Source organism: Mirounga leonina, unplaced genomic scaffold (genome assembly GCF_011800145.1).
Source record: "Mirounga leonina isolate KUSES-001 unplaced genomic scaffold, KU_Mleo_1.0 Mir_200, whole genome shotgun sequence".
NCBI classification, from domain to species: domain Eukaryota; kingdom Metazoa; phylum Chordata; class Mammalia; order Carnivora; family Phocidae; genus Mirounga; species Mirounga leonina.
This window is the reverse complement of record NW_023270503.1, coordinates 29650981-29675172: the sequence shown is the minus strand read 5'-3', so window position 1 is coordinate 29675172 and position 24192 is coordinate 29650981. Positions and strand designations below refer to the sequence as shown.

Sequence of the window (24192 nt, the reverse complement as noted above, 5' to 3'; positions counted from 1 at the left end):
AAGAAAAGAAAAGAAAAGAAAAGAAAAGAAAAGAAAAGAAAAGAAAAAGAGGCGAGGAGACAATTTCAATTAGAATACAAAAGCAGGGCGCCTGGGTGGCTCAGTTGGTTAAGCGACTGCCTTGGCTCAGGTCATGATCCTGGAGTCCCGGGATCGAGTCCCGCATCGGACTCCCTGCTCGGCGGGGAGTCTGCTTCTCCCTCTGATCCTCCCCCTCTCATGCTCTCTGTCTCCCATTCTCTCTCTCAGATAAATAAATAAAAAATCTTAAAAAAAAAAAAAGAATATAAAAGCAGTTCCTCAGGAGTACCTTCACCTTCCCACCTCCCCATCTGTACCAAATTCTCTTTCTCCTTATGACAGTTGGAAGAGTGTCACTGCTCCTCTCCAAGACCACTGGCTCCCTATGCTGCAGATACCATCTCCTCTCACCTTATCAAGAACTGGACTCCTGAGAGGTTCTACCCTATCTGTCACCAGCAATTCCTCCTCTGAATCAGATCATTTCATTTGCCTCTATTGTCTCCAGTTGTTTCAAACTCCTCCTTGACCCCATGTGCACATCCAACTACTGTGCCATTTCTTTGTTCCAGTGGTTCTGTTGATATGCTGTATTACATTCACTGATTTTTGGATGTTAAACCAACCTCACATGGCTGGGATAAATCCCACTTGATCATGGTGTATAACCCTTCCAATATGTTGCTGGGTTTGGTTTGCTAGTATTTTGTTGAGGATTTTTACATCTCTAGTCATTATTTTTATTGGGCTCTAGTTTTCTCTTTCTTCTTGTACTGAATTTTGCTTGGTTTTGTTATCAGGGTAGCGCTGGCCCCATAGAATGAGTTGGGAAGTGTGTAGTTTCTTTCTGACTAATCTTTTTGCTCGAGCTTATCTCTTGATCTTTACAACACTCTGAGAAAAAGCCAAGGCCAGGGAAGGTTTAGCTGGGGTTCTCGACATGAGCACACATCACAATTAACTGGGAACTTGTTCAAAGCAGATTCTTAGGTCTTGGCTCTGGAGATTCTGACTCAGAAAGTCTGCAGCGGGGCTGGGGATTCTGTATTTCCAACAAGCACCCCCAAGAGATTCTGGGATGAGTGCCCTCCCATTTCACGTTAAGAAACATTGACACAGCTAAGCAGCCACAGAGGATGGGTTAGAAAAGTAATGTTTCTTCATCCAGGAATCTCAGAGTTTTCAGTGTGTTCAAGGTCTAAGGGGGAAACTAGAGTATGCACTGTTTCCCCAATTTTTTTTAAAGATTTTATTTATTTATTTGAAAGAGAGAGCGAGCACGAGCAGGGGGAGGGGCAGAGGGAGAGGGAGAGGGAGAAGCAGACTCCTCACTAAGCAGGGAGCCGAAGCAACGTGGAGCTCCATCCCAGCACGCCGGGACCATGACCTGAGCCAAAGGCAGATGCTTAACCGACTGAGCCACCCAGTCGCCCCTCCCAAACCTATTTGTCCACAAAATCTTTTAGTTTTGGAGGAGCACTTCACAGGATTGATGTTCCCCAGAGTATGCTTTGGAAACATTGTCCCCAGAATTATTCAGATGTCCCTCTGGGCTCTCATGGGGCTTTGTTCTAAGCACTCAACCCTTTGGCCTGCAGCTGCTTGTATACGCAGGGCCATCAGTCAGAGGTCTGTCCTGGCCTCAACTGGGGTTACGTGAGTTAGGCATTTGCCTCAATAACAACATTTCAGGAGGTACCAACAAACCCAGTAATCAAGACGTGTTACTGTCTGGCAGCTAGGTCAACCAGCTGACCCATCAGGCAGCCAGTGGAATACCGGAGGGCATAATAGTGCACAGCGGTAAAGTGACCACGGAGAGTGGGGCCAAGAGCCAGGGTCTGCCCAGGTGGAGTCCAGCCCCAGGGCAGCCAGATGGTCAAGTCAGACCCCATGGACTGTGAACCCCTCCAGAGTAAAGGCAGGTCTTCCTCACCTCTGAACCCCCAGTCTGAATCCGCAGTGCCTGGAACACAGAAGTGTTCAACTCCCTCACACGGAGAACACAGGGACAATGCCAAGTTCACTTACTTCCCAAGCTCAACTTGGGCATCTAACCCAACACTAGGCACCAGGAGATGCAGCCAACTCGTACTTTGAGGCAATTGAGTGGACTTCACTTAGGAAGCTTCCCAGGTATCTGAGCAGCCTTCACGGTGATGCCTTGCTTTGGATGTGCTCCGAAATCTGAACTGGGGGGAAGAGGGGGCTGGGAGCCAGAGAATTTCTGGAAAAAGTCTGTCCTTTTCCGAATACCCTTCCTCTCTGTGTCCAACAGAGCTTGACCTCAAACGTGCAAGTTGTACTATGCAGAAAAAGTTGGGCTTGGGCCTGATTGGACTGGCACTAGATTTGTATAATCATTGTGTTTGTGATTTGTGTAATCATTGTGGCCTGGTTGGGCTCTGTAGCTGGGAGGCCCTCAGGCCTGAGCTTGGGAAAAAAACATCTGAATGCCAAAAGCAGTTGCCCGAGGACTCTTTCCTGGGCCCGCCCTTCGGGCTGGTTCCAGGACATTCCCTTACTTCAGCCCTACTCATTCCTGTGTCTCATTAGAAGGGCTTTCTACATCTCCTGTCTCTTCCTTAGAATTTCCATTTCTTTCTTCCAAGAACTATAAACTCTCGTCAATTAATTGGTGACCACAGGAACAAGAACAGGGTTCCCTTTAAAAAGACTGGTGTAAAAAGTTCTACAATGGCTCCACATTGACCTGCTCAAGAGAGGAAACATTTTCACTCTCTTAGGAAACATCCAGCTGCAGATAAGCCTCCAGCTGATTATAGAAGATGCTCTTCTATGCAATAAAAAGCTGATTCCCCCATGACCTCTATTTGTCAACACCTCATAAATTCACTTTGAGTTGCTTCATAGCCTCAAAATTACAATGATGTCTTCTGGGAATTAAGCTTTATCATAACGTGGTTGCACTAAACAAACTTCAGCAAGCAGGGTCAGCTCGAGGCCAGGGAATCTGCATGGACATGCAAGCTTCAGGATGGCTGGAAGGCTGGTTCTTAGGGATTGTGGAATTGGCCCTAGCTCTAGGATGCTGGCTCTCAAACGAATGTCATTTCACGGAGTGAGGAACTGAGTGAGACCCTAGGCGGGAGAGGGAGCTGCTACTTCCATATTTACATTGTGGCAAAGCTTGGGACCTTGGTCTCCAGACACCAGATCCTAGCTCTCCTTTCCTTCCCACTCCCAGGACCTCTCCCTGCTAGGAAGGCAGAAAAGAATCTGACAGCTGATAGCAGAACACGTGTAAGAAGAGATTCAGCGGCTTTCTCTCCTCAATTAGTCATCTGCATTTTAAGCCATTTATCTCAATTGTGCCCTGGAAGTCTTTGTGCCAACGTCAAGTGAATTTCAAGCAGGAGGGAAGGGAGTGGTAGGAAGGGAGAGGACCCGAAGTCACATCTGGGGCAAGACCAAAGTTCTCACCCTTGGCTACATGGTGGAATCACCTGGGGTCATTTTCTTTTTTCTTCTTCTTCTTTTTTTTAAGATTTTATTTATTTATTTGAGAGAGAGCACGCAGGCGCACAAGCAGGAGCAGGAGGGGCAGAGGGAGAGGGAGAGGTAGACTCCCCGCTGAGCAGGGAGCGTGAAGCAGGGCTCCACGCATGCATCCCAGGACCCTAAGACCATGACTGAGCCACCCAGGGGCCCCACCTGGGGTCATTTGAAAAGTCCCGATGTCCAGGCCACACCCCAGATCAATTACCTTAGCCTCTCCAAGACTGAACTCCAGCCTCAGGATTTTTTTTTTTTTTTTTTTTTGAACTCCCCTTTGATTCCAACCTACAGCCAACTTTGGGAACCAAAGCGATAAAACCATTCTAAATTGGATGACATCAACCCACGTACAGGTGTGGTTGTGATGAATGTCCACCCTTAATGGAAACAAAACAGTGTGATCGTGGGACGGGGGTCCCGGGCCTGCCCCTTCGCCCATCCCTGTCACCACAGCTCGTCTCTCTCTGGGCACGGCCTCCCTTCCCCACAGCTGCCCAGCAAGCCAGGTGCGACTTTTTTTTTTTTTATAAGATTTTATTTATTTATTTGACAGAGAGAGACACAGCGAGAGAGGGAACATAAGCAGACGGAGTGGGAGAGGGAGAAGCAGGCTTCCCACGGAGCAGGGAGCCAGACATGGGGCTTGATCCCAGGACCCTGGGATCATGACCTGAGCCGAAGGCAGACGCTTAACGACTGAGCCACCCAGGCGCCCCATGCCAGGTGCAATTTTTATCTGCACTTTGAAAATGACAAAGCTGAGACTTGCTTCGATGGGACAGGAACGCAGGTCTGTGTGACTCCGAAGCCTCTCTTCCAGGAAATATTTTTGAATCCATTACTGCATGGATGAATACTGTATGCTTAAATATAATAATGGCTTCGGCGCCTGGGTGGCTCAGTTGGTTAAGCGACTGCCTTCGGCTCAGGTCATGATCCTGGAGTCCCTGGATCGAGTCCCGCATTGGGCTCCCTGCTCGGCAGGGAGTCTGCTTCTCCCTCTGACCCTCCCCCCTCTCATGTGCTCTCGCTCTCTCTCTCAAATAAATAAATAAATAAAATCTTTAAAAAAAAAATATATATATATATATAATGGCTTCAACAAATATTTCCTGGGTGCCTCTTGTGGGCTGGGGATAGAGCAGGGATGAGGATAAGGTGAGGCCTGGCCCTCAGGGAGCTTACCACCCAGTGGGCCAGATGGACTCTATTCGAAGACTCTAACACTCAACACATAAAAGCAGGTCACTTCCAGAGGCCAAGGCTGTGAAGGAGGCCAACAGGCGGGCAGTGTTGGGAGCAACGACAGGGGCTGCTTCCCTTAAGGGCCAGAGTGGCGGGAAGTGAGGAAGGGGGTCCTGAGAAGGAGCCAGGCTGGTTCCAGTGGCCAGGAGGCAGGGGCCTCCCCGCTTTCCTGGGAGAGCCAGTGGAGATCCCTGAGGGTTTCAGGCAGAACAGTGACAGGGCCATTAAGAGACAACCAGTAAGTGGACTCACTCTGCGTCTCAGCACCTGTGAGTTGGATGACCTGTCTTCCCCCCCTGACATGACCCCCTTCCCCCCCACCACCCCACAAAAGAGGGGCTAGAGCAGAGGCACCTCAGGCCACTAGCCCACAGAGCTCATGGGTTACGGGCTGAGGAGCACATCTGCAGCAAACCCCAGCTCGGATTCTCAGGAAATACCGAAATAACGAGACCAGAGTGACCTAACTCAGCCAGAGAAGCTGGGAGGTTTTAATCAGAAACATCAGAGAAATGAGAACCTTAACACGAACAATCCTTGCCAGCTGGAAATTCAGTTCAGTGCTCTCCTTCAAGGTCCTTAAAAAAGAGTTCTCCAGGGGCGCCTGGGTGGCTCAGTCATTAAGCGTCCACCTTCGGCTCGGGTCATGATTCCAGGGTCCTGGGATCGAGCCCCGCATCGGGCTCCCTGCTCGCGGGGAAGCCTGCTTCTCCCTCTCCCACTCTGCCTGCTTGTGTTCCCTCTCTAGCTGTCTCTCTCTCTGTCTAATAAATAAATAAAATCTTTTAAAAAAGAGTTCTCTTTACACAACCCACTAGTCAGTTTGGGGGCTTAAACAACATTCGTGGGCTGGGACTCCATCCCCGGCCTAAATCTTCTTCACTGAAATCAAACACGGATACCAGCTGATTTTCACCACACTTCTATTTGTGACATTATGCATATTTAAAGGTAGTAAATCGCTTTCCAATAAAAAGTTAAAAATTAAAGATGACCCTAAACTCTGATATAAAATGGTAGGCGTGGGGCGCCTGGGTGGCTCAGTCATTAAGCGTCTGCCTTCGGCTCAGGTCATGATCCCAGGGTCCTGGGATCGAGCCCCGCATCGGGCTCCCTGCTCGGCGGGAAGCCTGCTTCTCCCTCTCCCACTCCCCCTGCTTGTGTTCCCTCTCTCGCTGTGTCTCTCTCTGTCAAATAAATAAATAAAATCTTTAAAAAAATAAAATAAAAAAAAAATAAAATAGTAGGCGTTCCCTTAAGCCACATTCTTTCCTGGGTTCTGTACCCCGTAGGTGCCTAATCTGTGTTGCCAGTGAGGAAATAGTGGGGCTCCCTTGAGGCAGGTCCTGGGCCAGACACTTCTCAGAAGATCATCTCAGAAGAGCATCAGGAGGCAGATGCCCTCATTTCCCCATTCTACAGAGGGGCAAACAGGTTCTATTTCCAGGCTGAGCCCGGCATTCCCATCTGATCTCTGAGCGCTAATCCCTGTGTTTCGTGGCCACGATGGGGGGACATGGTTTCTGCGGGACTGGAAAGTGCTAGGATCTTCATCCGTAGGGCTGACTTATCCTTTAGGCCCAGGGCCCACCATACTGTTAGAGGCCCAGGAAAATGTTTTCATTTTCATTTCTTTTAAAACCACAAGATAAAATGATCATGAAGACATAATCACGAGTCCAGCCTGAATCATATTCATCTTTAGACCAATACAGTTGTGGAATATACGTTTTAATATTTTTTTTAATAGAAGAAGGGGCCCATGGAGGCAAAAGTCATATGTGACCCCGGTGCCCCATAATTCTGTCCCCACATGGGAGAGGAAGGCCAAGAGCTCCCGTTCCTGGCTCCCCACCTCCCCACGTCCTCTTGGCCCCTGGGGAGCTCAGCAAGGCCTGGCCAGAGCCCAGCCCATCTGTCTAGGCCCCCGGCCACCCTGGCTTGGCCTGCAGAGCCCCTACCCCACACCCTGCCCTGTGACCTGCCCCCAGAGCCCCCCAGCGTCCTTGCAGCCCAGGGCTGAGGAAGGGTGTGTTCTGATTCCTGGCAGAGTCCAGCTTCCTGTTTTTCTCCAAGTGAACGAGGTCAGGCTGCTGCTGGACAGGGACATGGGGACTAGTTACGGGCCAACAGATCCTAACCGCGCTGATGGGCTCGGTGGCTGGGGGAGGCGGGGGACAGCAGGCCCGTCACACTGGGCTCCTGGACGCCCTCTCTTCCTGACACCCCCCCCCTGCCCCCCGCAGGTCCCCAGAGACCTCCACAAGGCTTCCTTGTCCTCTCTGGCCTCTGGGCTTCTCTTTGCTCATCTGTGAAACAGACACAGAGGTTCTGCAGTGCCTGCCCACCCACTAAGAGGAGCCAAGTCAGGCTGACATGGGAGCGGAAAGAGCTTTGTCAACTGCCAAGAGCTCATCAGCCATGAGCGCAGTAGGGCTGGTGAAGAGGTGCGACCATAACTGCATCCATTTACCGCCTCCCTGCCCTGTGTGGGGCTCTACCCCCCCCAACAGTTTCGTCTTCACCTTGACATGGAGGATGGACCTACGTTGCTGTTTTGTGACCGAGGAAGGTGAGGCTAACTGCCTCCCCTAAGGCCCCAGGGGTAGGAAGTAACCGATGTCAAGCTGTGCCCACACCACAGCCCTCTCCTTCCTTGCAGTGGTGTGGGCGATGCCAACCCAGAACTGGGGAATCCAGCTTCCCTCTGGCTGGTGGACTGCAGCGCCCTGACCAAGGGGGCTGAGGAATTCCTGGGTGGGGGAGATAAGATGCTTCACTAGCCAGGGCCCGCGGACACCAGACACCAGGGGTTTATGTAAAGAGCCTGCCCCCAGCCCCTTGGCACCACCATGCATTTAACACTGTTCACTGAGTGCTGGCTCTATGCCGGTGCATGTCCTTCTCAGGGAGCCCTTGTGGGACTTCTGCACCCTCCCCCATCCAGGGGGGGCAGCCAGCTCTCCCATCTCCGTGGTGGGCTTCTGGGGAGTTTCATAACCTGTCTTTGCCTCAGTCCCCTTCCCTGGAAAACGGGACGACCGGGGTACTGACTTCACAGGGCTATCGTTCCCACTGAGGCACTCATGCATTAATTCATGGCAAATGTCATCATCAGCACCCTTTCACACTTCAATCTTTTCAACCCCTCTTGCCTCCCGGGCCTCACTTCTTTCTTCCACTTGCCCTGCCCCCTGCCCTCTTCACTTCACCCTTCCTTCATCCTTTCTAGGCCCTTTCCGGACATTCGGAGAAGGATCCGGGAAAAGGAGACACAGGCCAGGAGTACACAAGGCCACGGCCAAGGTAGGATCAAGGTGGAGAATGCAACCACATGAGAGAGTGGGGTTCCAAGCTGCCAAGGGCTTCCTCTCCCACCAAGGCTTCTTGGGTCCAGGAGGAAGAGTCATTCATGGGGTCACTCAAGGGGGGTCATTCATGATGCTCATTCTCCACCAGCAGCTGAAGGTCCAAAATGGAGGACAAGAGGTAGTAGCTGGGCCACAACGGAAGCTGGTTTTCCATTTGGGTGACTTTGAGCATGAACAAGAAATGGCAAGGGACAGGGACTCCCATTTAGGCAAAAGCAAGCCCAAGGCCACCTGCCCATTAGCTCAAATACTTGTGGGATGCAGAAGAATAAAACAAGAGTTTAGTGCCTGATGCATGGGTAGCAACTGAAGAAATATTTGTCGAATGGATAAATGACTTCACGTGGGAGTGGGGATAGGGCATGTTGGGGATAGGAGCGGAAGGGAGATGAGGCCGGGAAAGGGCACCAACAGCCACATCTACCATGCTGAACACAGACCAAGATGGCAGCTCACAGGGTAATACTGAGGAGCGCAGAAGAGCACTTCGCATGTGCCCCAAGAGTTCTGTTATCATTACCACCATTCTACAGACAAGGAAACTGAAGCACAGAGAAGTCAAGACGCTGGCCTGAGGTTATGTCAACCCAGGCACTCTGGCCTCAGGGGCCATGACCTAACCACTGTCTCTCCTGCCTTTCAGTTTATTCTGAAGAGGGAATATCCTCAACGTTCAGGTCATATGCTGATTCTTCAGATCAAATGTCATGTTTTGGGCTTCTCTCAGGCATTTTGAGTTCATGCGCTCTGCTGGAGGCTCCCTCAGTGGTCTTCTGATTCTTTTTTCTTCGCATTATCACCCATTCCTCCTGCAGCTCCATGCTGTAGGCCATCTTGGTTCAAAATCAAAACAACGGCAACAGTTAGGAGAGAGGAGACGGTGGTTTGCCCTAGGGTAGAGGTGGTGAAGGTGGAGAAAGTGAACAGTTTGGGGCTCTGTTTCGGAGGTAATGGTGAAAGAACTTCCTGATAGTTTGGATGTGGGGGTGAGAAAAATAATTACACTCACCTCACCACAAATTAAATGATGCGATGCTCCCGAAGTGGGTGCGGAATGCATGTGAAATGAGAGAACGCACGCAAAAGCCACCCACTGTCCTCTAAAGCAGAGGAAACAGGCAAGGGAAGGGAAGAGAGCTGGCGATGAAGAGGTTGCAGGCTGCACAAGCCCTGAGCTTCATGCCACCCTGCATTGATACAGGGTTCCAGCTGAAACCCCCAGCAGGTGTTCCCACCATAGACACCCGACACAGCCTATTGCCTGGGCCTGGTTGTCATCTGTGCGCCTGTGGCAGGTCAGTGAGGCACCATCCAAATCCCGAGTTGTTGGGAAAGCGGCCAGGAGACGCCTTCAGCTGTCGGCCCTCTTTGGGGATGGCCTCACCCAAGGTCACACCTCCTTCCAGAGGCAGCCAGTATCCAATGACGGATCAACATGATGGTATAAAAGCCAAGCCACACCCCCACACTGGAGCTGATGCTGAAGGGCCATCTGAGTCTGAACTCCCTATGGGGTTGGCTGAAGCCTTCACTGAGATCGTGGCACATCTCAACTTCTCCCTCTGCCCGGTCTGGCTTCGGTCCCTTCCTTTCTACAGGTGTTGACCCCAAAGCATCTCTAATAAACTTTCTGCACTCGAATCCCCATCTCAGAATCTGCCTCCCAAAGGACGCAACCTGCAACAATCATCTTTACTGTCAAGAGTGCTCCAGTTGGGACATTAAATTATATAGTCACTCTAGCTCTGTGCGACCTACTAGGTCCCAGCACTTGTCACAGCTCATCGTGATTACTTATTTCGTGACACTGGGCAGGCTTCCTGAGGCAGGCCATGTGCGGGTCTCCTTCATTCCCAGTCATGCAGCCCAGGGCTTGTCATGGCAGGTGTTCAGTAAATATTTGTTGAATGGATGAATGAACCACATTATCTGAGCATTTAGAGAGCAAAGCAGCAAAGCAGCGGGGGGTGGGGGGGTTGTGGAGAGAAGTTTCTCTGAATCTCTGAAGGAAAAGTAACAGCAGGACATGGGTACCCCCCCCCCAAACCCATCCCAATCAACTGCTTTTGCATTTAGCTCCTCCCAATGACATTTTACCCTGACTACGGGTTTTTGTGTTTGTGGTTTCATTCACTCATTCATTCACTCCCTCCTTCATTCATTCATGTAATACCTAAATACCTACTGAGCCGTCCCTGTGTGTCAGGCCCTGTGTGTCAGGCCCAGGGCCTGCATCTGGGATACAGAGGTGAGTACAACCCCGCCCTCTGTCCTCTGGAAGCTCACAAGTTAGAGCAAGGAACAGACGGGTGAATGACTGTGATGCAGTATGAGGATGCAATGGTACACCAAAGCTCCCTTGGTTTTTATTTTAGCAAGACTTCACTCGCTCTAATGTTGGGTGGAGGGAGGAAATGGATCCTTAGGTTTGTCCGCACCCTCAGGGGTGGCTCTGATCCCAATTGTACCTTTTCCTAAGAACTCACACCCACACCCCAACCTCACTGCTCCTCCCACTCCCTCCTCCTCCCTGTCCAATGGAAATCCATCAGTCCTGTGGCCCCAGCCGGGCTCACAGTGTCTTTCAGGATGACAACTACTGAATCATAAGAGTGTAGGTGGAGTCAGCTGTTCCTTCCTGGATAAGGGTCGGGTTTTAGTTATTTACTTATTTATTTTTAAGATTTTATTCATTTGACAGAGAGAGACACAGCGAGAGAGGGAACACAAGCAGGGGGAGTGGGAGAGGGAGAAGCAGGCTTCCTGCAGAGCAGGGAGCCCGATGCGGGGCTCTACCCCAGGACCCCGGGATCATGACCTGAGCTGAAGGCAGGCGCTTAACGACTGAGCCACCCAGGTGCCCCAAGGGTCAGGTTTTAAAGCCAGCCTTCTAGAGATAACAGCCTGTTTGGTTGCCTGCTCCAGAGCAGGTGGGCAGAGAGCTTGTCCAGGGTGGAAAGAGAACCCAACCCGTAGACTTGACCTGCACAGCTCTCGGGCAGCCACCACCTTCACGGGTGAGGTTCTCTGGAGACCCAGGTTGGCCCCTGGAGGAGACCTGGAGCCCATCCCCTGAGCTGGCAGTGCCCAGGCGAGCTGCCAGGCCAAGCCACCTCCCCGCCCACCCTCTTTCCTCCCATCCCCATCTCCTGTTAGTCAGAGGGGCCTTGGCTGCCGCGGGAAGCTCACACACAAAGCAGAATTCCAGGAACTCCAGGCTAGGCGAACTCCTGGCTGTTTTCTCAGTTCCTTTTTGCTTCTTAAAGGTCTCCGGTGCCAGGGCTCAGTCCCATGACCTTCCAGGCAGAATCTGGGTTGATTGTCTCTGCACTGCCTGCTCCCTTCCCCCACAATTACACTTCTCAGCGGTTTCTGAGAATCCTAGAAGGTCACTGCTGGAAAGGACCGTTATAGATAGTGAAAGAGGAAGCTGACCGGCTCCAAGCCCAGGGAGATGGCCTCCATCTAACTGGCCCCACCTGCCGGGCTGCATCTCCTCAGGGTCCCCAGCCTCCGGAAGTGCAGCCATTAATCAGGTGCCAGTGGCAGGAACCCAGGCTATGAAGGGAAAAAAGCAAAGAGTTCCCCTCTCCCACCCCCAGCAGCATAGGGCAGAGATGCTGAATTTTCTAGAAGGATGAAGACCATCTGGAGGGACTGCTCAGCTGAGTGTCTGAGTGCTGAGTGATGGGAAGATTGAGTAAGAAGTGAGTCCAGGCAGAAAGTGGGTGATCTGAACTGCTTTGGAGAATTCAGGAGGTGGCTTCTCTTAGCCTGTGGTCTGACCTGTGATTATGATGATGCACGACAGCCCCCTCCCCACTCCTCCTTCCCTGTCTCCCTGGAGCCACAGGGCAGAACTCTGGGTAGGACCGACTGTAGCCTGCCTTCATGCGAAGTCTCAATGCATATTTATTTACTCATTTCTTCCTTCAGCAGATTTTCAAGCACCTGTTCCAGATCCTGATGAGACAAGGTAGACCTGGTGTCTGCCCTCATGGAGAGTGCAATCCAATGGGGACAACTAAACAATGCCACAATCGTGTGGGATAAAGCATCATGTGGACAGAAAAAGAGAATTCTAAGTAAGCACAGATGAGGGACCCGTGAGTAAGACCTGAGAGTGAGGGAAAGTGAAGTCTAACCCAAATTGGGGATGACGATGGGTTATGGATGTTATGGCAACACCTCAGGCTCAGAGAGGCTCATTTTCCCCAAGATCACACACACATCTAGTTAAGTGACAATCACCAACTCAATCCCATCTCTAGAAACTGACTTTGTTTGAATCCTGATTTTGCCACTTTCTCACTAAGTGCCCCCCCCATAAGTTATTTCACTTCTCTGTGCCTCAGTTTCCTGATCTGTAAAGTCAGGATAATAAGAAACCTGCCTCGTTGGGATGTTTGGAAAAATTAAATGCATTAGGACAGCGGTTCTCAAAGTGTGATCCCAGGACCTCTGGAAGGCCCCAAGACCCTTTGTTGGGGGGTGGGGTCCAAAAGACCAAAACAATTTTCATAGCAATAGTGAGACATTATTTGCCTTTATTGCTCTGCAATGTTTTCCAGAGACCATACGATGTCTGACATCACAACAGATTGAATGCAGAAGATGTATGAATCCAGGAGCCTTTGATTAAACTAGACATTAAAGAGAATTGCAAAAATATAAAAAAGCAAGCTCACTTTTCTCAATAAAGATTTTTTTTTATTTGGGAAAATCCAGTTTTTTCACAAAGAATGTTATTTATATTTACATGTAATGGGTTATTCATATTTTTAATGAATTGCGTATTTTTAAATTTCCTCAGTTTTAATTTCCAACACCTTAAGTAGTAGCTAAACGTTCCAGCAGTGTTCTGAATCAGCTCGCCTGACTTGGGAGAGTTATCATGCACACATCATCCCATTTCATGTTCCGTTATGTTTTTTTTGTTTGGTTGGGTTTTTTTTTTAAGATTTTATTTATTATTTGACAGAGAGAATGAGAGAGAGAGAGCACATGAGAGGGGGGAGGGTCAGAGGGAGAAGCAGACTCCCCGCCGAGCAGGGAGCCCGATGCGGGACTCGATCCCGGGACTCCGGGATCATGACCTGAGCCGAAGGCAGTCGCTCAACCGACTGAGCCACCCAGGCGCCCCATGTTCCGTTATGTTAAGCTGGAATCTCGAAATTGGCTACAGTGGAGGACTTTACACCATGGGAATTGGCATATGCTACCAATGAGGATTTTTTTCCCCCCAGAGAACCAGCTGTTCAACATCATACCACCAGATATAATCCACAGAAACAAAAGCTCTTCGGGGGTCCTCAAAAATATTTAAGAGTGAGCCAGAAAGTTTGAGAACCACTGAGTTAGCACTTAGAAAATGTTTCAGTCAGTGCCTCTGCCATGGTAGGTCCTTAGTAATCAATTATTAGCAATCAATCTCCACCAAATTTCAAAGCTCAAGGATTTAACCATTAACAGATGGCCTTACTTTTTGTTGTTTCTCATTTTCCAAGGTCCCAGATGCCCCTTCATTGCCTATAGCTCTGCTTGCCCCCCCCACTCACCCCTCCATTAACCTTGGCCCCTCTTCTCTCCCATCACAGAGGTTCCCTGCCACAGGGCCTTGAGGTACGCCCGCCCTCTGACTGCAGCTGACAACCACTGGTAGAGACTTGCTATCACCTACTTGGCATAAAGGGCACATTTGTGAAATGCGCTTTTGTTTACGTTTGTAACCGCCGAGCTAATTGCGTCTTGAGCTAACAAGCTTGTGGGTGATTGCAGACCCAGTCGTGGTTGGGGAATTGTTCAGAAGGTTCTGGCTTCAAAATCTCCTCAAAGGCCTACTTGGGTTGGGTTATTTCATCGAAGTATATTTTAAGAGATTGACTGAGCAAGTCTCAGCCAGCTTATGAATATCTGACTAAGTGCTGAGCATGAGCACCCCTAGCAGGGACGTCTCCAAATATCTCCAGAACCAGCAATGACAAAGAGGCCCCCAGGCATCTGGGGAATTCAAATGAAAGAGATTTTCTGAGGGAATGCAAATTGCTAGCAGTTTATTAAAACACATGCACACACACAAACATAAGCAAACCTTTGTAACCAGAAACTCCGTGAAATTGAAGCAAATCATAAATGATAAATAAATAAGCTGCCTAGGAAGAAATAGGGAGGCAAGACCATTTCAACACCAAAGATGAGTGAGGATACAAAACTCAACATCAAATACAGCATGAAGAGCCTCATCTTCTCTTCGTGTTCTGTTTACATCAGTGATTTCCTCACATTGGTCATTTGAATATCACCTTCATGGGGTTATCTCTGAATTGCACCTATGTTATTAATATTTACTTAACATTCTTCTCAAAGTTGACTCATCTTTCTTTTTAAACTTAGATTCTCTTGAAAGGAACCGGGATACTTTTTTTTTTTAATATTTTATTTATTTATTTGACAGAGAGAGATACAGCGAGAGAGGGAACACAAGCAGGGGAAGTGGGAGAGGGAGAAGCAGGCCTCCCGCCGAGCGGGGAGCCCGATGTGGGGCTTGATCCCAGGACCCTGGGATCATGACCTGAGCCAAAGGCAGCCGCTTAACTGACTGAGCCACCCAGGCGCCCCAGGAACCTAGATACTTTGAAAGGAACCTTCATCTTTTGACTATAGACGAAAATCAGTATCATTTTCTATGTAAAATAAATCCAATAAAAACCAAACATGGTTATTAAACTCTAGCTAGGCTCTGTGGTCTGCCAAAAACTCTAATCCTTAGACCAATACTCTGTCTCAAAAAGATTAACAAGTGTTAGGAAAAAGGTGTTAAAGACACATTGCCACCAAAGTGAGACCTTCTTCTTGACTTAATTGGAAGGATTGACAGAAAGTGTGACCCACTTCCGGGGATTTAAGCCTATATCTATTCTCTACTATGGAATGGCAGCTCCATGATGCAAGGACAGGGGTCTTTGTGTTCATGGCTCTACCCCCAGTGCCTAAAGCTGGCCTGGTGTAGAATATGTGACCAGTAAATTTTCGCTTAATGCATGGATTAGTTAATATGCAAAATGAAATAGGTACAAGGCAACAATTCTTGTCATAGGAAATGGTTGGAAACAGGTAAGCCCATCAGTAGGGGACCAATTACATACTAAATACATACTAAATTACATACTAGCCACACAATGGTATAGGATGGTATAGGATGCAGTCTTTAAAAAGAACAAGGCAGCTCTATATGTCCTACATGGAACTCATTGATATGTATGGTGAAATAAGCAAGGAACAGAGCAGTCATGTACGGCATGCTTCCATTAATTTTTTTAAAAGAGGTATATGGGGGTGCCTGGGTGGCTCAGTCAGCCAAGCGTCTGGCACTTGATTTCGGCTCAGGTCGTGAGCTTGGGGTCATGGGATTGAGCCCCGACTCAGGCTCTGAGCTCAGTGTGGAGTCTGCTCGTCCCTCTCCCTCTGCTCCTCTCCCTGCTTGCTCTTACGTGCTCTCTCTCTCTCTCTCAAATAAATAAATAAAATCTTTAAAAAAAGAGGCTCTATGAATTTATGTGCTTATAGATGCATAAAACATAAATACACAAGACACTGGTAAGAATGGTCGTTTCAAAAAAGGAGAACCTGCGGCCAGAGATGGGAGAAGCATACTCTTCTGAAATGTGTACAAAGTGCATACATCACACATCAACTATTTAAGGAATAGACAAATCAAAAAAAGAATTAGAGGGATACCTGGGTGGCTCAGCTGGTTAAGGATCTGCCTTCAGCCCAGGCCTCGATCCCAGGGTCCTGGGATCGAGTCCCGCATCGGGCTCCCTGCTCAACGGGGAGACTGCTTCTCCCTCTGCCTGCCGCTCCCCGTGCTTATGCTCTCTCTCTCTCTCTCTCTGACAAATACATAAATAAATAAAATCTAAAAAAAAAAAAAAAAGAATTGGAAAGAGACCAACTTTTTCAGCATGACATCAGTGTTACTTAGGGCTCCGACCCACCACACAGGGTCCCGTGCACCACTGGGGGACGGAGTGCCCTGCTTTGGGAAACTGTGGTTTATAGGAAAGCTCCATCTGGATGGCATAGATCTGTGAAAGCGCTCTCATCTCCACGGGCTGACATCTGCTCTAATCTCTGAATCTTAACGTCTGGGGTTTCCCTCCACCTCATCTGAGCATCTTTGATCTTAACTGAGTAAAACACATCTTGGTCCTGATTGGCCCATTAGCAGCAGAATCGCATAGTCCTTGACTGAAATTTCTGGCATTCGCTCCCTCTTAGCCCATCAAGTTACTTATCTCCTTCCATAGCTTTTGCCAGGAGAGGTTCCCTTTCTCAGAAAATAGGAGTGGCCCTCTCAACTGCCCTGGGTTACAGACCCGTCTTCTGTACTGTGTCCACGTGTTACATAATCCCCCATGAGCACAAGCTTATCGCATAGGAGGGCTTTTGACACTGTGATTTCATTCCTGGGCCATTTTTCACGGTTGGGAATTCTCAAGACGGCTACATTCTACAAATCTCAGCATACAAGTCAGTATTGCATGTAACAGAAGCTCGACTGCAGCGGCTTCCCCCTGTTGCAGGAGCTAGACGACAGCAGTCCCTAGGAGGTGGGCAGTCCCGGGTTGTACCATGGTTCCTCGAGGCCATGAGGGACTCAGTCCATCTCCCTTCCTGCTCTGCCATCCGAGAATGAGGTTTTCATTCTTATGGTCAAGCTCTGGCTGCTCCATCTCCTGGCAGTGGGTCCACATTCCAGACTGAAGAAGGACAATGAATTATGCCAAAAGATAAAAGGGCATGTGCCCGCTGGGTTGGCCCTTTTTAGCAAGTTTTCCCAGAAGCCCCACCCAGAGACTCACAGGTACATCTCGCTGGCCAGAATTGTGTCACATGGCCCCCTAGCCGCAAGGGGACCTTTAAAACTGAGGTCACCACTATGAGCAAAATTAGAATTCCAATCTTTTTTTTTTAAGATTTTATTTATTTATTTATTTAGAGCACACAAGCAGGGGGAGGGGCAGAGGGAGTGGGAGAGAGAGAATCCTCAAGCAGACTCCTGAGCTGAGCAAGGAGTTAGACCTGGGGCTCCATCCCACGACCCCCGGGATCCTGACCTGAGCTCAAAATCAAGAGTTAGAGGTTTAACCGACAGAGACGCCCAGGCACCCCAGAATTCCAATCTTAAAAAAGGAGAGGCAGGGGGCGCCTGGATGGCTCGTTAAGCATCTGCCTTCGGCTCAGGTCATGATCCCAGGGTCCTGGGATCGAGCCCCGCATCGGACTCCCTGCTCGGCGGGAAGCCTGCTTCTCCCTCTCCCACTCCCCCTGCTTGTGTTCTCTCTCTCACTGTCTCTCTCTCTGTCAAATAAATAAATAAAATCTTAAAAAAAAAAAAAAAAAGGAGAGGCAGGATAACCCGCAAGCAAAAGCTATCATTTAAAACTACTATTATATTAACAAAGTATGCAGAGCTTAGCCACCCTGGTAGATAAGGGAAGGCAGACAGGATGTATTTTATTCCCTTTTTTTTTTTTTAATCTTTCACACTTTGAGCATAGAGTTGAGATTGAATGTGGGACATATTTGGGGGAGCAAGGGTAGCGGAGCGAGGTTAGATACCTAAAATGGAAACTGGGAAGCCTCCAGAAACAGGCTTCTGAAGTGGTTGACAATAAGGAGCCACAGCAGGTTCTTGATCTGAGGAATGGTTTTGAGCCAATTCAGCTCAATACACATTTACTGAATACCAACTCACCAGGTGGTGATTATAAGCGGCCTCGAGGCACTCACCGTCTGTTAAGGAGATGAGGCAGGCAATCAACTAGGAAATGTGATACTTCCAGAGGAAGCATTTCATTAGGGCCTTGAGGGATGGGTGTGATTTGACAGGCAGAACCAGAGGGGTACGTTTCGGTCCGTGGGGACAGCCTGTAGTCTGGGTGCACCACCCATGGGGCGGTTTGGGACAACGGTGAGCAGTCTGCAGGGAAGTTGCGAAAAGGAAGAGTCAAAAAAGTAAGGTGGGGCTGGACTGTGGGGACGTCGAGAGCCAGACAGCGAGCTTGTACTTTACCAGTAGGCAGTGGGGAGCCCCTGAGGGTTTTGAGTAAGGGAGTGACAGGACAGAGGAGGAAGGATTGGAATGGCAATAAGAAGCAAGAGGAAGCAGTGAGACATGAGGGCACTGGCAGAAAGGGGAGACAGAGGGAGGCCACACACAAAGGGCATTATGGAGACCAAGTCAACATGGCTTGGGGGGAGCCGCCAAGAGGAGACGACAGAGGCTCCTGGGGCGTGAGGTGATGTCGTTAACAGAGAGAGACGGGCGAGGAGCAGGTTTGGGGCACTGTATAGATGGAGCTGGAGTTTCCAGGTGGCTAGCAGCAGAAATGCTTCACAGGCCCCTGGAAATTCCAGCTGGGAGCTCAAGATCGAGGTCAGAGATGAAGGTGTTAATTTGGAAGTCAACAACCAAAGACAACTGAGAACGCCAGAGGCCCCTCAGATACATTAGGTCCAAAGCTGACACACCTCTTCTTCCCAGAACCTCTCTCCTCCTATGGCTCCTGACCAGCCGGGGCATCCCAGACTTGGCCCTCCCATCCTCCAGCCACGCCCGAGCATCTGATTTATGTTCTCAATTCTGAGTCTTTCTGTATTTTGCTAATCTCTCCTGGCTCCCCATCCCCTTGCACTGCCTTAGTCCAGCCCCCATCATCTCTCACCTGGTCTACTGCAAGGCCCTCCAACTGGCCTCAAATCTGCAGCCTATACCCCACCCCCAACCTTTCACACTGCAGACAGAGAGATGTCTCTACATTTCTGTTCTGGAAACGTTCTTTGTCTCCCCCCTGGCCCAGACTACTAAATCTGGTCTACGAGGCCCTCTGCAATCCAGATCGCAGCCAGCAGGACCAGCCTGAGGATCTCGCTGTCCTTGTCCTTGCATCCCACATGCAACCCCTCAATGTGTCTTGACATGTACCCTGTCTCCATTCCTTATTCCTTCTGCCAGAATGCTCTTCCTACCTCATTCACCTGGCTTACTGCCGGTATACTTGGCAGCAATAGGCTCAAACATCACCTCCTCCAGGAAGCCTTCTTTGATCTCTTCTATGTGTTCTTGTCTTACCCAGGGCTTCCTTCTAACCTCTACATTATATGGCAACCTTATCTCTCCTCTAGTGCAGGCTTCATGACTTATTCAACTCTCTCTGTCACCAGGGCCTAATCAAGGGCCTGGCACATAACAGGTATTCAATTAATGTTTGTTGAATAACTAAATGAAGTCAGGTGTGGAAGAGAACTCCCAGGGAGAAAGTTTGGAGGACTAAAACCTGGGGAGTGCCTCAGTCTTTAAGAATGGGAGAAGGAGGTTGAGTGTCCAACTCTTGATTTTGGCTCAGGTCAAGATCTCAGAGTCATGAGATTGAGCCCCAAATGGAGCCTGCTTGGGATTCTCTCTCTCCTTCTCCCTCGGCCCCTCCCCACCCTCTGTCTCTCCCTCTCTAAAAAAGGGGGGGGGGGTAGGAGAAGGAAAAAGATAAAGTGCAGTATCTCCAAAGCCTCAGGAAGATAATTGGCCAAAAACGCCAGTTACCTCTTTACTGTCTCCATCATTTTGCCTTCTCCAGAACAACATATAGTTAGAATCATATAGTATGTAGCCTTTTCAGATTGGCTTCCCTCACTTAGTAATAAGCATTTAAGTTTCCTGCATGTCTTTTCATGGCTTGGCTCATTTCTTTTTAGTGTTGAATAATATTTCATTGTCTGGATATATCACAATTTATTTATTTATTACTATGGAGACAGTACAAAGATCAGTGGTTGCCAGGGGTTGAGACAGAAGGAAGGAATGAATAGACAGAACGCAGTGGATTTTTAGGGCAGTGAAAATACTCTGTATGAGACCATAGTGATAGATACTTGTCATTACGCATTTTTCAAATCCATAGAATATACAGCCACCAGAGTGAACCCTAATGTAAACTATGGACTTTGGATGATTATGGGTCAATGTAGTTTCCTTGGTTGTTTAAAAAATGTCACTCTGGTGGGGGATGTTGATACTGTGGGAGGCTGTGCCTGAGGAAAATCCCTGCACCTTCTACTTAATCTTGCTGTGAACCTAAAACAGCTCTTAAAAATGTTAAGTCTTGAGGGCGCCTGGGTGGCTCAGTCGGTTAAGTGTCTGCCTTTGGCTCAGGTCATGGTCTCGGGGTCCTGGCCTCGGGAGCCTGCTTCTCCCTCTCCCTCCGCCACTCTCTTGCTCTATGTCAAATAAATAAAATCTTTTTTAAAAAATGTAAAGTTTTTTGGGGGCGCCTGGGTGACTCAGTTGGTTAAGCGTTGGCCTTCAGCTCAGGTCGTGGTCCCGGGGTCCTGGGATGGAGGCCCTCAGCGGGAAGCCTGCTTCTCCCTCTCCTTCTGCCCCACCCCCCACCCCCACCCTCCCACCCCCGCTCATGCGCATGCATCCTCTCTCTCTCTCTCCCTCTCTCTCTCTCTCAAATAAATAAAATCTTTTTTTAAAAAATTCCAGTGATAACTGGGAATATTTTCCCCTCTCCACTTTTCAGGTCCCAGCTTAGTTCCTCAAGGAAGCCTTCTCTGAGTCTCTCTACTCTGTCAGTACCCCCCACCCCTTTATCTTCTCCCATCCCTTACCTGTTCTGGTCCTGGGCCGTGTGCCCCCCATCTGGTCCTCACCTTCTCTTCTCTGCACTGATGACTGATCTCTGCAGCCTCCCAGGTTAAAGAAAGGAGACTCTTCGTCCCTCTTGGTCTTGAGTAATGTCTACGGAAGTTGTGTCTCCTCTCTGGCTCCAAGTTCTTCCAAGAGACCCTGGCCCCCAGCCACTGATTACGCTGCTTCCCTCTCAAGAACCTCCAGCCCAGGAGTAGCAGTGGATTCCTGATTACCTTGCCATCTCCTCCTGGGCTTCTCAGCAATTCCATCCTTTTTGTAACCAACACCTTGCATTAATTCCTTGCATGTTTACAAACTCAGAGTGAGTTCTCCCTCCCTAGTAGGACCCTGCTGGATACACTACATTCTGTCCTCCCTCTCGTTGCCTTCATCACCTGGAATGACTCAAGTCCTTATCTGGAGTCACTTGGTCAAGGTCTGTCCACCCACTAGACTGGAAGCTCCCTAAGGGCAGGGACAGGTCAGGAGGTTCTGCACCCTGACACAGTAGGTGCACAGAGCACCACATGTGTGATGTCTGCAGATGGGAGCTGGGACGAGGTCACCTGACCAGGGGGCAATTAGTGGGGGTCCATGGAGAGCAGGGGTGGTGAGCCAGAAACCAGACAGCAAGGGGTACAGGCAAGTTGAAGCAGACACCCAGAGTGCCAAGAAGTTTGGGAGTTGGGAGGGTTCGAAGAAGGTTGGGCCAACAGTGTAGGGGAAAGCCAGGACAGAAGGGTTTTTCAATTATTATTTGTCTGTTTTTTTGGCTGGGGAGACTTGATCACATTTGGAGGTTGAGAAGAAGAAGCTAAAGGGGAGGAGGTCAAGGGCGGGAGAAGCTGGGACACGGTGGGTGGAGCACATGATCACAGTGGTCTCTTAGGAGGATTAAAGCCACCAGAAGGGTTGAAGGTGGTATGGAGAGGAGACTGGAGGCAGGGAGGGGAGTGAGGAGGGATAACCAATTAGGAAGTAAGAAGAATTTGCGTCTAGCCTTAACCCAGGGCTCCCTAAGAGGGCTCCCAAGTTGGGAGGGGTATCAGAAAGGATGCCCAGGACCTGCTCTTGGTAAGGTCATTTTTGCCCAGTGCCCCACAGAGACCCCCAACCTTCCCTCCATCCTTTGTGGAGATGGGCACCTCTTCTTACCCACGTCACCATGGCTCCTCCTCTTCTCCAATAACTCTATGGTTCACCATGTCCCCTTCCATCTCCCATGTGGGGCAGAATTGGTGGGAGGCAGCCAAAGTAAAACCGCCTCTCCCCCAGGAACATCCACCCCCAGCCCCCAGTCATCTCTGATCTCAGCCTCACATCTGAGTTCTTCTCAAGTATAGCTTCGGGACCTCACAGGAGTTTGGGGCCCAAGATCTACAGACACTCATATGATTCACTAGCCACTTCTCACTAGACATGGCTGGACACTGTGAACCGTGCTGACTAAGGCAATTAAACCCAGAATATAATTTCCGTTTTTCCAAAGCAAACAGAAGAGGAAAAATGATCGAAGGAGTTCCAAGCATTGTCTCATTGAGGCACGAAAGGCACTCACTCCTTCTACAGAATTGATGGCCAAATGGCTCCTTGAAGCCCAAAGGCCCCTTGCAGAGTCCCGCACGCAGCGGGGGCCAGGGGCCCTGCGGCCACACCTGGTTTGAATCCCAGCTCTCTCTTTTTTTAAAGATTTATTTATTTATTTTAGGGAGAGAGAGAGAGAGAGCATGCACACGAGCGGGGGGGTGGGGAGGAGCAGAGGGAAAGAATCTCAAGCAGACTCCCCACTGAGCACGGAGCCCCAAAATGGGGTTTGATCTCATAACCCCTAGATCACAACCTGAGACGAAATCAAGAGTCAGATGCTGGGCGCCTGGGTGGCTCAGTTGGTTAAGCGACTGCCTTCGGCTCAGGTCATGATCCTGGAGTCCCGGGATCGAGTCCCGCATCGGGCTCCCTGCTCGGCAGGGAGCCTGCTTCTGCCTCTCACCCTCCCCCATCTCATGTGCTCTCTCTCATTCTCTCTCTCTCAAATAAATAAACAAAATCTTTAAAAAAAAAAAAAAGAGTCAGATGCTTAACCAACTGAGCCACCCAGGCGCCCCCAGCTCGTCTGTTACAGCAAAGTGACCTGACGTGTCACATCTCTCTGAGCCTCAGTTTGCTCATCTGTGAAATGGGGGCGATAATAATAGTACCTACTCTATGGGGTTAGACTATAAGTGTTCTCAATGGGGGGGGGCAATTTTGCTTCCTTGGCAACATTTGGCAATGTCTGGAGACATTTTTTGTTGTCACAGCTGGGTGTAGGGGGTAGTGTAACTGGCAGCTAGTGAGCAGAGGTGCTCTTTAACACCCTACAATGCATATGACAGCCCTCCACAACAATTATCCAACCCCAAACCTCCACAGTGCCAGGCTGAGAAGCCCATACTAGAGTGAATATTCAGGAAGGTCACACACACACGAAACACTTAGAAGTGTCCAGTTACACTTTTGCAAGTTCTCAAAAAACAGAAGCTGCTGTTCTTTTTAGGAAGAGCACAGTTTACCCCTTTTCCAGACCTGAACCATTGGGGCAGGATGTGGAAATCCTTGAGTGCTGAGAACCTGGCTCACTGCTCCAGGTGTGAGTCACTCTGTAAATGTCAATTTCTTTTATTTAAAGCAGAGTCGGGGCTGCACAAGTGACTCAAGGCTAGAAGGCTTTCCAGGTTACCGTGACTTAACTGGCTGGACTGGGAGGAAGAGATTTTGCCCTGAAGCTCTCCTTCCAGGAGGTGCAAGCATCTCAAGTTTCAGAGATTCCAAGGTGCTCACCGGGAGTGGGAATTGTGTTGTGTTTCACCTCATCCCACACACAGTAGGGCTTAAAGGCCAGAGAAAGGTAGCTGAAACCACGAAGTCCCGCTTGTCCCCAATGTCTTCCTCACTGGTCTGTAGGAGTTTGTCCCTCTGCTGCAACCTGATGCGAAATTCCTTCTTGGGAGCTGCAGCTCTGGGTCAACACGTCACTCTCTCCCACTAATACACATTAGTGTTAGTGGATAGATTTAAAGTCAGATCATCTGGATGGGGTGGTGGATGCATGCAGGGGACCCAAACCCAAAGAAGTGTCAAGGGAAGCTGGGTAAAGTACGTGGGCATTGGGTGTCTTAAAGGAATGATGGCAAGCCAGGGAGCGTCTGCAAACTCTGGGCGCATGCCCACGTCTTTCCTGAGAAGTGGTGTGCCCAGAGGCAGAACAGGTGGTGGGAGAGGCAAGCCGAGGATCCAGGCTTACTGATACCAACCTGAAAACCACCATCTGGCCAAGCTCCACCTCTCGCAGAGTGACGG

The 24192-nt window shown here is 49.5% G+C and overlaps 1 long non-coding RNA gene across 2 annotated transcripts in view; it reads left to right on the top strand.

Moving 5' to 3' along the window:
- The window catches only part of LOC118024999, an 18774-nt gene extending 5914 nt beyond the window's left edge, over positions 1–12860 (top strand). Inside the window, exons 3-6 of one of the 2 annotated variants that reach the window (XR_004683239.1) lie at positions 7032–7357; positions 8018–8091; positions 12096–12241; positions 12728–12860. This is a non-coding gene — a long non-coding RNA (uncharacterized LOC118024999). Of the gene's footprint in view, positions 1–7031; positions 7358–8017; positions 8092–12092; positions 12242–12727 lie in introns of both variants that reach the window. The other variant, XR_004683240.1, reaches the window with a different exon arrangement.
- Positions 12861–24192: the final 11332 nt, after the last annotated feature.